Source organism: Lycorma delicatula, chromosome 4, assembly GCF_047948215.1.
Source record: "Lycorma delicatula isolate Av1 chromosome 4, ASM4794821v1, whole genome shotgun sequence".
Taxonomy (NCBI): Eukaryota; Metazoa; Arthropoda; class Insecta; order Hemiptera; family Fulgoridae; genus Lycorma; species Lycorma delicatula.
This window is the reverse complement of record NC_134458.1, coordinates 119,292,295-119,312,119: the sequence shown is the minus strand read 5'-3', so window position 1 is coordinate 119,312,119 and position 19,825 is coordinate 119,292,295. Positions and strand designations below refer to the sequence as shown.

Genomic DNA, 19,825 nt, shown 5'->3' with positions numbered 1-19,825 from the left:
CCATTCCTGAAATGTGTGGTTAATTGAAACCCAACCACCAAAGAACACCGGTATCCACGATCTACTATTCAAATCCGAGAAAAAAATAACTGACTTTACTAGGACTTAAACGCTGGAACTCTCGAACTTCCAAATCAGTTGATTTGGGAAGACGCGTTCACCACTAGACCAACCCGGTGGGTTAAACCGGTTACACCTATGTTGGATGAAAATAACGAATAGTTACAAAAATGCATTACACGATTGAAATAATTGACTGCACTGAATAGTACACAGCCAGTATATAAGTATGATAAGATAAAATAGGTTAAAATATAATTATTACAACAGATAAGATTGACATCAACAATTTAATATTGTATTATATTAATACATAATTCATAAGTAATTCATGAATGGATGTAGAATCTAAAGGATGTAGGATGTAGAGGGAATACTGAAATGAAACGACTAGCACTAGATAGCGAATCTTGGAGAGCTGCATCAAACCAGTCAAATGACTGAAGACAAAAAAAAAGTAATTCATATAAAAATATCAGTAATTCAGAAAATGAAAATTAAGGAATTTGTCCGCTTTCTAAATTTGATCCAGGTTTTCTTCTATTTCCAAAGTGCTCACCCATGAGAGAACCTAACATTTCATAGAATTTTTCAAATTAATTTTAATTCTTCTCAGCAAACTATAATTTCTTCCATCACCAATTACTGCGAACAGAATTATCATAGCAATACGTATTTGATTACTTCCTAGTAAATTGATTCTAAACTATTTATAAAACTGTTAATGTCGTAACCGAATTTTTATTTCTTAGAATGGACGAGAGCATATAATTAAGATCGTGTCGGAGTAATCAGTAAACCTTCCTTTACCACATCTCATAAGCGTCCACACAGATCATTACACTATTAAAGTTGATATACACAAACAGCGGTGGGCTATATATATATATATATATATATATATATATATATATATATATACTATATACTTAGCGTAAATACCGACCTACCATCACTCAAAAAGTACGATGTACTTCAACTTAAACGGCAAACATATTTTATCAATTTAGTTTATTAAAACAACTTATAAAGTTGTCTTAATGAACTAGTAATATATATTACAAAAGTATACATTAAAAAAATTATATACTCGTATATTTTTTTAAAAATAATTTTAAAAATTTGAAAGATGCTCATTCTAGAGTATAAAAGTGGAAAATAAAGGTAAAAAATAACGTAAATGAATTTCCTAAAGCAAGTGAATCTAAAATAAAAGAAATTTATAAAAATGTTCTCCATATTTCCTAGAAAATATTTAAAATATAAACCGATAATTGCGTTTATTTATGTAAAAATTTATTAATTTATTTAATATTATTAATAAAAAAAATAAAATGAGATCTTTTACTTAAAACAGCGTTAAAAGAAGAAATAAATATTAAAAAGCAAAAGGTACGACTGCCAAAAAAAATTGCTCTTTAATATAGGATAATTAAAGAGCGTGGGGTTACAATTTTGTATATAGTATTTGCGCTTGGTAGAACAAATATACTACACAAAATACACGCAAATACCCTAAATACATTACATTCTTTCCTGGAAATTAAAAATATATTTCAAGAAAACAAGCATTGTTATTAATGTCATTAACATAAATGAGAATTGGAAGATTGGGTGCGAAAATATAAAACATTTCCGAATAACCGAGAACTGTTAGATCGAAAGTGTACCTGATGCATGAAAAGGTTAGTCTTCGCCTACTAACAAATACCCTGTTTGAGTTTTGAAAATCGGACGATTTTTTTCAGAGATATTATAAGAGCACCCCATTGCACCTTCCAAAACAGCGCCCCAGCGGTACTCCGTTTGTTACCAGTTGGTGGTGATGATTGGCCTCGCGTTGCACGAGTTGCTCGCATCATCTCACCACTCTAGCCTCACACACAGACCCCACGAGAAGCCCATTATTATTAAACAATTTTTTTTTAAATTTATTTAATGTTAGTTTTTTTTTTATTTAACGTAAATTTAATTTTATAAATAATAAAATTTTTGTAATATTATTCTTTTGATTGATTTGGATCATTCAGTTCAAACCCCGTTTACACAATGATAGAGGGCTCATACTCACAGTTCATCAATTAAGTTCATTAAAGGTTGTGCTTCAAACGTCAAATTTTCACTCTATACATATATATATATATATATATATATATATATTATAGCTAATGACACTCCCGGTAACGCAAAAATTCCAACGCTGAATCTTACATATAAATCGGTTCAGCTGTTGAGCTGCTACGGTAGAACAAACAAATATTCATACACTCTAAATACATTACACTCCTTTTTGCAGTCGTGTAATAAATATTTTGAATTTCTTTATTTTACTCATAATAATAATAATAATAATAATAATATTTTGAGTGTGTATCAACAAATAAAATGCCAAACTGAAAAATTTATTAAAAAATTTTTACGGCATCTATGAAAAAAGTTTTGTTTGACATATAATTCTACTATAATATTTAAATATACATAAATGAGCTATATTTTCAATGATGAGATATCCTTTTTCTATGAATTATAGTAAATATTTATACCATATTTAAAATAATTTTTTTTACATTTAAAATAATATTTTGTTAAAACCCATTCTAAATCCTTTTTTTTTAATCTCTTAAACAACATATAAATTATTTTTTTTTTGTTTTTAAAAACCATAAAAGTAAAAACAGTTATGCAATTTTTCAAAACTTAGTGGGATTAAATATCTTTATACAGTTTATTTAAAACAAGTTTTTTTCTTCAAAATTTATCAATGATTTGCATAAAAAATATAATAAAACGTTCTGAATAACGTAGGCACATAGTTATATAACATAGCTAATACCGATATACAACACATACATGCATACATTTACAACAGATACAAATTTCTGAGCAGAGCAATAAATTTAAAAATTACAGTTGACACTGGTTGAAAAATTTATCTTATGTATTCATATATAATGTAGACTTTTATGTTTGCCAAAAATGATTTCACATTTATTTTTTATGCCCTCATAATAATTACTTACATATATGGTATTTTACTGCATATTCAAAAATACTACAAAATAAAAAACAACAATTTAAATTTTTTTATTTTTTATTTACTAATAACACGTTTATAGTATTTAAAAAAATGCTCTTGTAAAATATTTAGAAGAATTGTGATGAATAAATATAACTTAATAGGAAAAAATCTATGAAGAATGTTTCTATGTAAAGAAAAAATATGTTATTTTTGAAAAATTAAATAAATATCTGTATGCAGATATTATAAATATTAAAATTTGATTTCTCATATGCTATCATCCACTCCTCAATGTTTAAATCTTTATCTTAATTCAAACATAGGAAATAAATGATTTCAGAAAACCTTTGCTTACCGCACATCTCTTGTTAAGAAAGAAAAATCGTACAGGACTTGACACTCAATAAAAATTATAAAATAAAACAAAAAAAAACTTGTCTTAAAAGACTCAACGTCTTGAAAACATTAATTTTGAAGAACTAGGGAAGAGAGCAAGAAGTTATGATCAAAATATACCGTGGCCTTGTTCATTCTAAACTAGATTATAACTCAATGATTTATAACTCAGCGAAACCTAAGATTCTGCAAATATTAGAACCATTACACTGCGCTGCAGCGAGGCTGGGGACTGGAGTGTTCCAAACTAGCCCAATCGAATTAATTTTGTTTCATGTTTAGCCTTCGGGAATTACCGTCAGGTATTACTTCAGAGGATGATATGTATGAATGTAAGTAAAGTGTAGTCTTGTACAGTCTCAGGTCGACCATTTCTGAGATGAGTGGTTAATTGAAATCCAACCACCAGAGAACACCGGTATCCACGATCTAGTACTCAAATCCGTATAAAAGTACCTTTACTAGGATTTGAACGTTGGAACTCTCGACTTCGAAATCAGCTGATTTGCGAAGACGCATTTACCTCTAGACCAACCCGGTGGGTTAATCGAATCCATATTATGCAAAGCAAATACACCAATTGAGTACCGTAGAAAAATATTAATATTAAATTATGCCATATCGACAATAGTAGTAATACCATCTAAAATAGTTAATATTATCATACACCCACACAGTTCTCATTTCAATTCAAAAATGCAAAGAAATTGCCTAAACCATTCGAAGAGAGAGCCAAACTCAACACAATGAAACGAGAATTTGTTAAAACACTTCCTTGGCTTCAATCAACACCAGAAACACTGAAAGACAACACGGGCATTTCTAAACACGACTATGGATTACACAATCATACACATAGACTACCAGCAGTTGACAATTACGCAGATTATATATATATATATATATATATATATATATATATACACACACACATAAACACACATGCGTCGAAATCCAAAAAAAGACACAGGCTGCGCTGTAGTTATGCCAGAATGAATTTTTCATTCAAACTTCCAGTTGATATTTTTATCTTTAACACCGAAGGTTTTGCCATTTTGCAAGCATTAAAACATATCGAAGAAGCTGATATATAAAAAATAATAATCTTTACAGAATCCCAAAGTGCAATAACAACAATAGTAAACATTTACTAAATGTCCGTAACAGTGGAAGCCATATCGAATCAAAGTGAATGTTGCGTGATAAACGTGATACGTTTTTCTATGAAATGAAACCAGAACCAATTCTGTTAGTTATCTAAATAGATTTTTATATGCATTTAAATTTTCAAGTCATTTTTGTCCATGTAGTCCTTTTAATCATCCATATAAATTTGATAAAAATGAAATATCTTTCTTAAAAAAAATTCATAAATTCTTTCTTATTAAATTATTTTTATTCATAACAATACTTATAAATGTTTTACAAAATTATTAATAAAATTATTATTAGTACTAGAAACGAGTTATTAATAAATAAATAAAAAAATTTAAATATTCGTTTTCTGTTTTTAGTATTTTTGAATGTGCTGTAAAATACCATATATGTGAGTAATTATTATGAAGGCATAAAAAATAAATATGAAATCATTTTGACAGACATAAAAGTCTGTCTACATTATGTATGAATACATTAGGTTAAATTTTTCAACCAATGTCAACTGTAATTTTTTAATTTATTGCTCTGCTCAGAAATTTGTATCTGTTGTATGTGCATGCATGCATGTGTTGTATATCGGTATTAGTTACGTTATATAACTATGTGCCTACGTTATTCAGAACGTTTTATTATATTTTTTATGCAAATCATTGATAAATTTTGAAGAAAAAAAACTTGTTTTATTATAAACCGTATAAAGATATTTAATCCCACTAAGTTTTGAAGAAATTGCATAAACTGTTTTTTATTTTTATGGTTTTTTTCGAAAAAGAAGAAACTAATCTTAATTTATATGTATAAGGATTAACAAAAAAGGATTTAGAATGGATTTAAAAAAAAATTATTTTAAGCTTAAAAATATTTATTTTTAAAAACGGTCATAAATGTTTACCATAATTCATAAAAAAAGGATATCTCTACGTTATAAATATAGCTCAGATATATATATATTTTAATATTATAATATTACTATATGTCAAACAAAGCAGACATAAAAATTTTTAAATAGATTTTTCAGTATGATATTATATTTTGTTGATACACACTCCGAATATTATTATTAATAATAATAATATATAAAAAAATACATAAATAATGTATTAATAATAAAACTAAACAAAAACGAAATTTTTATTCTTTTAACACTATTTTAGGTAAAATATTTCATTTTATTTTTGTTTATTATTATATTAAATAAATAAATGTGTATTTACATAAATATTCGTAATTATCGTTTATATTTTAAATATTTTCTTGGAAATATGATGGATAATTTTTACACCTGTTTTAGTTTAGGTTCAATTACTTTAGAAAACCTGTTTACATTATTTTTTACTTTTATAAGATACTCGTATGTATATATTTCTCGTTTGATGTACCTTTCATATGATAAAATAGTGGCGTTAAAGTGTTATTACTACAATGTTTATTATTATTTAATAAGACTCATCCGTGAATCCAACTTGGGATTTATAATACGCCGGTTTACTAATTGAAGTATCGAATAAAGCTGAAAAAAAAATACCACTTGAGAGACGAAAGTACTTTTTATGATAGTTGGTTAATGGTTGTTACAATTTTTACAAGTTTAAAGGAGATAGTTTAAATTACCACGATTAAATTTTATGGAGCACCTTACAAATTCAGGGAGATTATTTCTATTCAATTTTTGAAAAAAAAACTTATGAAAAGAGAAAGGTGATACTGAAGTTGTACTGAGTATCTCCTACATCTTGTAGGAGATACTTTATTTTTATGTATAGTTAAAGCTTTCTATTTTTCAATTTATAAAAAAACGTCGCTAGAATATGTACTGACAATTTTTAAAAAATGTCAATTTGAAAGCGACTTTTCTCTGAAGAGTTTTTATTTCAATAGATTTCAGATGTATCTACCTACTTGAAAGTTTTTAATTTTTACTTTCCTGGTATCTTAGTTCTAGTTATTTTGTCAGAAGGAAAGTATGGTAATCAGTGAAATATGGGGTATGGATTTTTTTTTAATTTCTCGACCAGGAACCCCAAAAAACAAAAGAAGTTGGGGGTAATATTCATATACGTGTGTTGGCGTGTTTAATAACTTTTAACCGGGTAATCCGATTTTGATAAAAGTTGGCACAGAGACTCGTGTATATAAGGAAATTCGTTGGTAAAGTATTTCCAGGGGGTGGGGTAGATAGTTTCTTTGGGATCAATTTTCTTAAATTTTTGCAAATATAATCCCAATTTATATTAAGCACACGTACATGCTTATCTTACAATTTAAAAAAAGGACTGCCCTGAAATTCTTCCCTTTCCCAAAAATCGAAAAAAGCTATCTTTTTATTTATTGCATATTTTTAACTGAAATTTCTAAATTATCAATTAAAACAAAGCATTTTTAGTGTTTTTAAAAGCAATAAAACTATTTATTTACGTTTTATATCTCGTCTGATCTTTATCAACTTTGTCGTTGATGAAATACGGCAAGATTGTGTCGTTAATTTAAGCTAATTTATTTTTTAATTAATTAAATAATTTTTATTGAGTGTTATTTTTGTTTTTTATCGTATCATATTTTTTTCTTATTTGTATAGTTTCTATATAAAGTTAAGCTGGTCAGTAGATAATGACATGATATAGTAGCTACAAGATAAAGTATTAAAAATAGGCGGGAGTCGAACCTGGGATTCACAAAATTATATATTTTTTATTGGAGCCTCTTAAAATTTTTGTAGTGGAAAAAATATTTAGTATGTATATTACGTACAAAAAGACTTGCTGAACGTTTTTGTTATTTGGGTAGAACTTTAAATTTAAACTCACCTTTCATTCAGAATGAAAATCACTTTTCGCTTGCAATTTTGGTTTATTTTCTTATTTATTTATTTTTTTCTTATAACAAGAAAAATAAAAGTAAAAATTTATCAAATAATTTTTAAAACAAGAAAAATTTATAATAATTATAATGAACTCAATCCTTCGTGAAAATAAGTTACTCAGCTTTTAAATTATTATCATAAAAACGCAGTTAAAATTATTTCAATTGGCAATATTTTCTTTCCCGGCTTAGCTCTATTGTTGCTGCAGCAACACAACTATAAAGAAAAACTATAACGATCAGCCAAAATTTTGGCAACCGGAGGTTTTACAAATGTCGACGTTTCACGGATCTCTTATTCCAAAGAAATCCCGAAAAAAAAATTAAAGAAATTTTCGAATGTACGAACATATATGACCTGTATTTTTTTATTAATATATACAGACCGAGTCAAAATAAATTCTTTGAAACATAACTCAAAAAGTTTCTATAAGTGGAGCCATTAGCTTTAGGTTTTGGACAAGATTAAAAAGGGGGAGGAGCAGTTTCTAATTCATTTTAATTTTTGACATTTTATGTTTATATTTAGTGTTCGTAGAAAATTGATATTTAATACGATGAAAATACGGAAGCTATTTAAAATTTCAAAGTTTTAGGTAAATCATGTTTTAGATCGGAGGGGGCTATTCAGCATCTTTTAAACAGTTTTTTTTCATATCTAGAAAATCTGTTGACCAAAAAAGTTGAAATTGGAACAAATATTTGGCTATATATATATATATATATATATATCACCGCTTTGGCCTGATTTAACGACCCCCATTTGGAAAAGGGTACATGACGATACCCATTTTTTTTGTTGTAAACTATGATTTTTTTGCCTTGTTGAATTTTACTTGAACTTTTAGCTTTGGCGAATTAGATCAAATTATTAAAGTAAATAATTATTCCAATAAATAAACATTTAAGCTCCAAAAAACAAGGGACTGAATGAAACCCGTGCTTAAAATATCATATTCTCTTTTTAATTTTTACTTTCAAGATTATAAATCTAACTGCTTCTAATACTAATGTAGACATGGGAAGCTTTTCTTTAAAAAAAAAAAGGGTACCGTAGGAGCGGACTTAAGAATTTTTAGATTTTGTTTTTAGTTTCTTATAATTTCTAGTACGTTATCAGTTTTTCTAGTGGTGGTTGTAATTAAAATAGTGATATGATTTAATTATCCATTACTAAGAATAAAATTGCGATAAGATTCAAAATCTTCAATTAAAAAGGTTAAACGGGAAAAACCAGGAAAGACATGCACTCTTTTTTTTATTTGAATAAAAAGGTAATTTAAAAGAAGCAATAATTATTTTTTTTACTATTATCATAACTTAATCTTTGTAATAAATGTTGAAATTATTTCTATATCGGTATCAATTTTTTTTTCCAGAAAAAAAAGTGACAACAAAGTTTCTGGCATCGATTGTTTTATTCTTATATAATGGAAAAATAATGATACATAAAAAGTTTAAGAAATTTAAAAAAAAAATCGATATTTTAATAGACGTAAAATTTAATAAAAATTTTATTTTTATTATTGTTTTTATATAATCCGTTTGATGTGGACAAGTATACCACACCATAACATTAGGCCTCGCATTAACTCCGAATTAAATACCGACAAAAAGGAACGGAACGCAAGAATGGCGGAAGTTTCAGTATTTCTCCCTGCACATTGCAGAGCCTGGACAATGTGCCTTGCTTCTGTATCATTCTATAATCGGGCGTGTTTCATGGGTTTATTTAGTGGCGGTTATTTAAGTTTTATTTATAGACGGATTTGGTGATTTGCGACAAAAAGCTACACGTAAAATAAAAGATTGGTATAAAACCGAAAAAAAAAAATGATATAGAAACCGAAAAAAATCTTTTCTTCTTTGATTAAAAATACCAACTTATCGGAAATTAATTTAAAAATATGTTTGTTTTTTGTGAACCGTAAAAAAAAAAATGGTAAAAATAAAATTAGTGAACTGAAAGAGTGACCGTTAAATAAAAATTTACGGCTGACAATTTTTCCGATTAAGAAATAACTTCCTTCAAAATCTAAAAACCAAAAAGGTTTGGTCAATTTAGTCAAATTTGAAGTTGGAAAGAACATGAATAAGGAAATGCAAAAAGCTGTAATACTGTAAACAACAGGATATTATTAATAAGCGAGATATTTAAAGTTAACAAAATTGGATTAAAAAACTTATTACTAGTGAATCATTAAAATTGAATCTACAGAGATTCTAAGACAGCAATTTTACTCATAAAATTTAGATCCTTAATCCTTAAATACTATCTTCCGCTTATCTCGGGCCGATAAAAGATTCATTAGGGTTTGGACGACAAGGTGACTGTATTTTCATCAAGATTAAATTCAAATATTAATCACTTAAAGGTTTTTAAACTATTAATAAAAAAATCACATTTGAACAAATAAAATTAAAATTTATAATAAAAATGAATACAAACCTTAAAAAAATGATTGCGCAGTTCTGTGCAAATACACCGACTTTTTGTTAACTTAATTTTATTTTGTATAATTTTTTTAAGCATGAAATATACAAAACATAAATTAAATTAGAAAATTAAAAGAGGTATAATTGTTTTTATATTAAAACTATTTTCTGTTTATAAGAAAATTAAATTATTATAACCGTAATTTGATGAAACAATTAAAAATAACGAGTAGACCCTACACAGAAGCATCAAATTTAAATTCGCTCACCTTTGTGACTTGGTGCATAAGAGTATATGAACAACAGATAAATATTTTAAAAAAACGACAGCCAAAAATCATTGCTCTTTAATATAGGATAGTTGCTAATATAGGATAATTAAAGAGCGTTCAGGTGAAAATTTTGTATATAGTATCATTTTTTCAAATCTCTTTAAATCTATATATTATATATACAGCCTAAGACACTCCCTTTTCAAAGTATGTTTTATTAGTATATATATATATATATATATATATATATGTGTGTGTGTGTGTGTATTTCAACATTTATCTTCCCTTTTATATTTATAATAACGTTTTAGCAATGTATTACCATAATATAAACATTTTTTTTTAATTTAGACTATATAATGCAAACTTTTGCGATCAAATATTTATCTACGTTTTCTAGAAAAAAGAAACTGCTTACATATTTGAAATCAGTGTTAAACACTATAAGATTCAGCTGTTAATATATACAAGAACAAAACCATTTTATTTAAGAAAAGAAATCTGAACAGACAAAACCAAAATCAAAATTGCATTCATTAATCTTAGTTCAATCATGATATTATGTGGACTTCTTCTTTCCTATAGCCGTTTCTTACATCAAGTTTAAACTCACCACTGTGACTCACTGTATAAACGCATATAAAAAATACATCAATATAAAGTCAACATAACCTCATATTGAGGGTATATTGTCTGTTGTCGACTTTAAATTGAGCAAAACCGAAGAACGACTCAACCAATCTTCACACGCATAACTTCAGGTAAACTGCTACAGCATTATCTAAATTCCAATGGATCTGAACAAGATTTTTAAGATTTTCGAGCCACAAAATATTCACATTTTTTTGCAACAGTTGAGCGTAACTCAAGATCGACTCAAACATTCTTCATCAATGCACAACTTCAGATACACTACTAGAGTATATCTAAATTTAAATGAAACTAGTAGTTTTTGAGATTTTTGAGCAATAAATTTTATACATAGGCCTATATATAAGGAAATTATATTTTATGTGAATGGTATTTCCTTATTCTTCATACTTCAAAATGTAATGGAAATCTAATTTTACCCACCAATCCCACTTTGCAACTGAAAGTAATAACGTACTTTTCTCTGAAATTTCGGTAAAAAAATACATTTACTTTATAAATTTTTTTAAAGTAAGCTGAATTATTCTAAATTAATTTAAAATTTAAAAAAAATTCTTTAAAAATTGTTTTACATTTTTTTTAAATATCTTCCTCTGAATTAAAATTCATTGACAGCGTGAAATCACGGAAAAAAACATTCCTAAAATGGGGAAGGAGACCTCCATTACAATTAAAGTATGAAATTGTAAACAAATTTATTTACATTAATTTCTACCATCGATTAAATTTTTTTGGTAAAATTTCCACCCTAAACGTATAAATTAATAAATGATTAGTATCAAATTTCAATTTTTTGTTTTATATTTTTTCAAGCGACTAAATTCTAAGGGAGAAATTATTAAAAATCTATTTTCGTCAAGAGACTTCCTTTTTTGACAAAAACGGGCTTCTGTTCATTGGTAAGTATTTCAAATTAAGATTATGAAGTATTGATCATTTTTCATTCGTAGAGATGAATTAACTTAATTTAGATTAATTTAACTTATTTTAATTACTAAAAGTAATTAAAATAAGTTAAATTTTTAAGTTTTGTTAAAACGTTATAACCCCCTAGCAAACAGTAAAACAAATAGTAATCGACGTGATGGGCCCAAATAAAATAAACAAACCATTGAGGAATTCATTTGCTTTAATTTTATTTGGAACGTAAAGAAAACATGAAAAAAAATTGGATTAAAGTAATCATTTATAGAGGTTATTTATTTAAATATGTAATGTAAACTGACTGCAATCATTAACTGAAAAGTTACATCACTCATCTCTACCTACATATGCGGTACAATAAAATGTTCTATTAATCACCGACACTTCAGGGATAACTTAAGCGATTTTAATAAATATAATCACATCTTTTTTTTAAATTTTAAATTTCAGAAAATGTATACCTATCTCTCATAACACTTGATTTATTCAGGCAATCAAATATTATCACACTAAAGTAAATCAGTTTTTCTGTTAAAGCACTACTGCTAATTTTAATAATGGAATCACTTGGATAAACTTTTACCTAAATCATTTTCAGAGTTCATTAAAATGAAAAGACCAGTAAAAAATCATTCAGATGAACGATCAAAGTACTGGCTCTTGTGTTTTAATTGTATAACAAACATACATACGGGTATTTTGATTTATATATACTAAAATAAAAGTTAGCGGGAAATTAATATCTGCACGGGCAGTAAGAAATGAGTTCGAAAAGAATAACTATTACACTATAATATAATAACTATTATAATATAATATTATAATAACTATTATAATTTATTTACTTAAAATAAATAAATTCCTAATAATAATAATATAATGAATTTACCCCCTACATTCACTCAAGAACATCAGAAATAAGATAGAATTCCTCCCTTATTATACTAATAAAAAAGCTGGTAAAATATTACATGATTTTTCTCGACTATTAACAATAAAAATTAAAAGAGTTAGAGATAAAAAGAAAAAAAAAATAGAATATATATTTTTTACAGGTGGGGAGTAAATTCTATAAAAACCTTTCTCAAAATATTCATATACTTTAAGCATAAATAATATATTTAAGCATAACAGATTTGTTTCAGTAAAGTTTTATCTAAATCGATATAAACACTTCGTTCATTAAAGGATAAAATATACAAAGAAATTTTACTGAATTTTAAGTCAGGAGTTAATAATTAAAAAAGGTTGTAGATATTTCACGATTAGATCTATATAGAAAGTATAAACTTTCAAAAAATGTTTGAAAAATATTTAAACCAATGGGAGATAGAACAAAAGAAAAAAATATATATATTTCAATTTTAAGAGGTAGGATTGATTTTTTTAAAAAAAAAAGTTTTTTGAATATTTATATAAGCATCGTAGGTAACAGATTTGGTTTAATAAGGTTTTCTCTAAAATCCTTTTAATAAAATAAAAATTGTTTTTTGCGCGATATCACCCAACCACCTCAACGATTTTTGAAAAAAAAAATGAAAATGATCAGTGATCATTTACAGAAAATTACAGAAATATTTGAGACAAAATTGAAGAAAATCGGTTCGATCAATCCTGAGATATAAGGCTAAAAGCAGTGCGACATATTCGTACGCATATACGTATGTTTTTTTGGTCTAGATGAACTAGTTCCGATCCTAAAACCCGATATCCCATTTTTGATATGATCACAATTCTTTGCTCTTTAATATAGCTATTCTATCTTTATTCGTCAGGAAAGTAAAATACATGAGAAAATGTAACTTAATTTAAAAATTTTAAATGATTTAATATAGTTTTGATTCCTCATTTTTCCAATTATTAAACTAACAGAAAAAAAATAATACCAGATAAAATAAAATTGCTGCACTTAAAACTAACATAGATGATTTCTCAGTATTACCTATAAACTGAGAATATTAAATGTTCTATTGCGTCAACACCTACATAAAAGAAAAAGGAATTCCCTTGAAAATAACGACTTCTGTTATGTTGTTTTTTTATAATTTAATTTAACAAAATTCATATAAAGATTTTTAAAAAAATCAATTTTTGTTATAATTTGGAGCAATTCCTGAACTTGTAGAAAGAAAGGTTTCCTTAGTTTTTACGTTACATGGAAGTTAAAACTCCCAGTTTTCGTAAAAAAATACCTTTTTATAATTTTATTTGATTTAAAAGCAGTCAATTTTATTTGATTTAAAAGAGAAGAGACAGAGAAGATAAAAAAAAGTTACGGAATTTTCAACATTCTAAAAATTATGTGCACCACTAGGTTGTTTTTATAATTACCTATTTACAGAGTCCATTGTTAGTGGAACGCGCCAGAACGCCGTTCCAGTAATGCTTTTTGGAAGAAATTATCCTTTCACGTAAAATGGTTTTAACTTAAAAGTCTGGTCTACGTTTTATTTTAACATCAAGCTTTCATTGTTATCATATTTCTTAATGAAAGATTCATCACTTCCTTAAATGGTGTGTGATGAAGAACACTGCTAAACATACAAAAACAAACGGGGCGACAAGACGCTAAAAATTTAATTCATTTTGTGATTTTCAGCAAAAAAAATATTTTTCAGGAACGGGTAAACCAATTTTAATTAAATTTGGCAAATCTAAAACTAGCGTCTTATTCTTCAAAATAAACATTTTGAAAACGCCACCTTCAAAAAGTTCAAAATGGCGGCAATCTTAATTTTTTTAATCTTCAATATCTTTGTAACTATTCGTTTGATCAAATTTTTACTTATTAAACATTTTATTTTAAACTAAATGACACCTCATTTGTAAAAATCCGTTGACAAACAATCTAGTTATTGCAGACAATTAACCCGACAGTACGGTTGCGCACCGTAATACAGGCTGATAATTTTTTGCTTGTTTTTATTTCCTCCACTAAACGTAATAAATATTTTTAATAATAATAGTAAATTAATAAAAATTATCAGCTTGCATTACGGTGCCCAAGCGTACTGCTGTGTTAATTATCTGCAATAACTCGATTTTTTGCCACGGATTTTTACAAATTAGGTATTTATTTGTTCAAAATAAAACGCTTAATAAATTTTGTAAAAATTTGATCAAACAAATAATTACAAAGATATTTTAGATTAAAAAATTAAGATGGCCGCCGTTTTTAAATTTTAAAAGGTGACGTTTTCAAAATTTTTATTTTGTAGAATAAAACACCAGTCTTAGATTTCCAAATTTAATTAAACTTGGTTAACCCGTTCCTGAGAAATAATTTTTTGTTGAAAATCACAAAATGGCGTCCAGAAGGAAAACAAAGCCAAGTAGGACTTGTTGATATGAACGTTTTTGCTCATTTTGAGATCCTGAATCAGCACCTGAAGTTCGGGGAATACGTCCCGGAACATGTATATAAAAGGCAAAATTATGTTTTGTTCTAAATAAATTATTTCTGTTATGCAATGAATATCAAAATATGCAGTGTAACATTGCAAAATGATACCGTTGTATTAGTAAATTGAATTAAAAGAAATTTATACTAAAAAAAATAATTAAAATTCATTCAGCTGTTAATGTGTAATTTTCTACAACAATAATTTATATTTATAGGTTTCCTTTGGAATCTGTTACAATTTAATAGGATGAAAAGAGAAATATAATTGAACTGTGGAAAATATGTAAGAAATATTCATTTAGTGTATTGCACTAATGAAACGTGATTTAACGACAAATATATCAAAGTATTTTCATATTAGTAATATAACATATCAGCTTTTTTTTCAACCCTACCTATGACCGTTTTTTTTTTTTTTTGGATCGGGAATGTTTAGTCAAATTTAGTAAAAATAGTCGTTTATGTACAAATAAAACTAAACTATTTACCTCTTATCAATAGTTTATTTATCTCTTAACAAGCAAAGAATCAAATCTTATGAAATTGAAATTAAAAGAAAATTTACATAAAAATTTAGTTACAAATCTGTTTTTAGCCATTAACCCATAATTTAATGAAACAATTAAATCAAATATTCATCTGATATATTACGTATATGTCAAGTATAACTTACTACCACAATTTTTTACGATTCTTTACGAAGCGACTGAACAACGGTTCACAAAGGAGAATCTTCTAACATCTACGGAAAGATCAATATTTACTATAAAAAAATAAGTGTCTCATGTAAATTATAAAAAAACATGATATGTAATTTAACATAGTATAGTAAATATTAACGGAAAACCTTTTTAAAAATATTATTTCAACTTTGAAATAGTAATGTTATTGATAACTGAATGAGCAATAATAATTTCCTAAGTTGTTAATTAAACGGCCAATTTCCGTAACAGAGGGGTAGCGTCTCAAGTTGGAATCCCGGTCGGGATTGGCACTTTTACGCTACAAAATTCGATTCCATTCCCCACGCACAACCTTATGAAAAAGCTTTTTTTTAAAAAAAAATACAGTTTACGGGAAGAAATAAAAAAAAAAACATATTTCAACAACAGCCCACCGGGCTGATCTAGTGGTTAGCTCGTCGTCGGAAATCGGTTTTTTAACAGCTGATTTTCGAAATCGAAGGTTCTGAGACTTGAATCCTAATGAAAGCTAGTTTTACACAGATTTTTTAATACTACTAGACGGCGGATACCGGTGTACTTTGGTGATCGGGGTTCAATTAACCGATCGTCTCAGAAATGGTCAGTCTGATTCTGCACAAGACTAAACCTCATTTACATGTCATACATATCATCCTCATCTCATTGGATCGTGAGGGAGGGGATTCCCTATTGTTCACTAGTTTAACAGATTGCAACGTAGAATTAGCAAAATAGAATAAAAATAAATAAATATTTCAATACAAAGATTTTAAAAATATAAATAGAAATAAATTCGCCGATCTCCGTGGCGGAATTATAAAACCTCTCGGCCTTTCGACCGAAGATCCCGAGTTCGAATCCCGGTCAGACATGATATTTTTTATACATAAAAATACATCCATTTCATATTCCCATGAAAAAGCTTCTAATATAATAAATTATTCATCAAGCAAAAAAATAAAAAAATAAAACTTTTTAGGTCGGGAATGAAATAGTATTAAAAAAAAAATCATTTTTAAAAATAACTGCTGCATAGATGCTGGAAGAGAAAAAGTACTGTAATGATCGCGTAATAACATACTCTGCGAGCAATTTGGACCCTGTTCTTCCCGTATTTATATGCTTATTACAATCAACAACTTATAAATGTGCAACTTACAACTTACACATTATTTAAAATATAACTGTTTTCAATTAATTTCTAGAACATTAAGGTTATATTTATGAAAGTAGTAAAAAAATTAGTAATAATTGTAGAAAGCTTGATAATAGTGCTTAATTAATAATTAATTAATTTAAAACAGTATGAAAATTGAAATAAAATTGCATTACAAATTATTTATGTTAAAGCCAAATTTTACAAACAATAAAGATCTTTTTTACGCGTTAAAAAATATATAAACTCGTGCACTTTCGGCTTTCATGCCATTATCATGAAAACAGTTATTAGTCATAAAATAGTACACAACGTATAACTGAAATGTAGAAAATATGTAGGCAAAAATTCATCCAGATCTATTAACAGGTTGACTTCCATGCCAATATAAACAGTGCCATAACTGCTAGCCTGATAAACTTAAAAATGATCCCTACTGCTCCAGTTTTTTTTTTTTAATTTATTACTTTTCATGTTGAAACTTTAAGTTATTGATAGAAAATTTGATTTGTAGAAATAGATCACCAGATATGAAAAAAATAAAGTGAGACATCAATTGATGTCTCATAGTAATCGCGGATAACGAGACACCACTTGATGTCTCAGTATATTTTAACATATTTTAATAGAATTATAATACCTTTTAATTACTAACAACTGATTGTATTTATTCTTAATTCTACAACCCCAGAATCGTTTGAATACTATTTTTATTAATTGCTGTACTTTTTTTAACATAAATTACTAAAGGTTATTCTCTTCTGTAATAAAACCACATTTTATTGATAATTATAATTTGAAGAGATTTTCTGAGTAAAATTTGAATTTAATATTTTTAAGAGTGCTTTATATTAAAATCTAACTACACTTTGTCAGTAAACAACTAAAATTAATTCATATTTTATTGCAACACTTTTCAGTTATGTTTTTATTTGGTGATTTTCAAAAAAACATTCTTTAATTAAAAATTTAAAGAAAAACTTCTGTGCTACATGTGACACAAAAATATACAGAATTTTATCTTTAAAGTAATATGTAATTTGTTACAAAAAATAAAAATGAAAAATAAACAATAGCATTGTATCTTAAGTGTGACATTACACTGAGACATAATTTTATGTCTCACAGCAGTATTGGATTGCGAAACTGAGACATCAAATGATGTCACATAGCTGTAATGGATAACTGGCTGAGACATAATTTAATGTCTCATGGCAGTCAAGCTGTTAAACTGATGAAGCACAATTTAAGAACAAACAAATAAAATTATTTTCATATTACTAACATATCATTTTTATTTTGTATTAACTTGTTTTTCAATTTTACTTAACTAACGGCCGTTTTTTTTTTTTTTGGTGGAAAATTTTTAATCAAATTTAGTAAAAACAGTTGTTTATATAAAAATATAACTAAACTATCTATGTAGCACATGTTTTCATAGTCTGTTTTACGTTTATATTTGTTTTTATAGAAATAATTAATACAAAAAAGAATACTAAATGTTTTTACAATGAGTGTTGAAAGTTTTTTCATTATCTAATTTTGAAGAGGTTGATTTTATTACTGTTAATATTAATTCTACCGACCGATTATGCCTACGTTTATTAAACAAAAAAAAGAGTATTTAATATATACTAATTTTTTTCCACAAAGTTTTTGAATTAAAATAAAGTGTGAATAAATGACACAGATTTACTATGGAAAAAATTCAATTAATAAAAATTAAAAAAAGAATTGTTTCAAGACGGTTTAAAATGTAATATTCTTTGGTTTTTTGTTGTTTTTTTTTTTTTTTATAGTATTTTTTATTAATTAAAAAATTAGCAAGAAAATTACAGAAATAAACTTTTTACTAAAAAAAACAACGCGTTTTCAAGATTTCAAAAAATATATATATACAGACAAAAGTTTTTGTAAATTATAAGTGATTTAATTTTTATTTCTGTAATATTTTTGATACATTTTAAAAAACACAAGAAAAAGATAAATATTCATTAAATAAAAAACGTTAGGACATCGTCCCCAAATATATATTTTAAAATATTATATAGCAATATTATTATCGCTTTTAATAATCAAAACCATTTCATTGTGAAGATTTACATTAAAATCGGAGCAGTGGTTCATAAGCTATTATATTTATAAAGAAACAAAAATAGTAAAAAAGAAGTCTAAAGATTATTAAAAAAAAATTTTTTGTAATGAAATTTAAAAAAATGTTTAAAACTTACAGACATTTTAATAAACTGATAGGAAAATCATATTAAGATATAATAATATTAAAATTGTATCAAATACATGCTGATTTAAAATAAAATATCTTACGTAAATTTAATCAGCACAACATAATAAACTAAATACTTATACACAAAATTAAGATATATAAAGAGATAAACTCACGCACGATAAATATAAAATAGTTCAATTATGAAGAAACCCAAAACACGTACCGATAATAAAATACGTTTAAAAAACTGAAGGTATTTTTCAATAACCTCCCAGTACAACGTCTAAAGCAATACTGACTTGTAGTCTGTCAGCTGGCGACCGTATTACAGACAACTACCCACAATTCACATTGTGTGATCATATGGTTACAGACAGTGGTGGGAAGAATCGTAGCGGTGATGTGTTGTTATAAGATGAAAAAGAAGAAGATAAAAAAGAAAGAGAAATAAGGAGGAAAAGAAAGGATAGAAAAAATCTTTTTTTTCATCGTAGTGGGGTAAACTACGAAGAATACACCTTTACAAAAATTACAGTATAACCTGTAATAATTACAATCAA

At 26.5% G+C, this 19,825-nt stretch overlaps 1 protein-coding gene across 1 annotated transcript in view; it reads right to left on the bottom strand.

The window, feature by feature from the left end:
- LOC142322933 (SH3 domain-containing protein Dlish) overlaps window positions 1-19,567 on the bottom strand; it is an 83,535-nt gene extending 63,968 nt beyond the window's left edge. The window contains exon 1 of the mRNA XM_075362023.1: window positions 19,443-19,567. The gene's annotated coding sequence lies outside the window, so the exon portion shown is untranslated. The remainder of the gene's footprint in view (window positions 1-19,442) is intronic.
- Window positions 19,568-19,825: the final 258 nt, after the last annotated feature.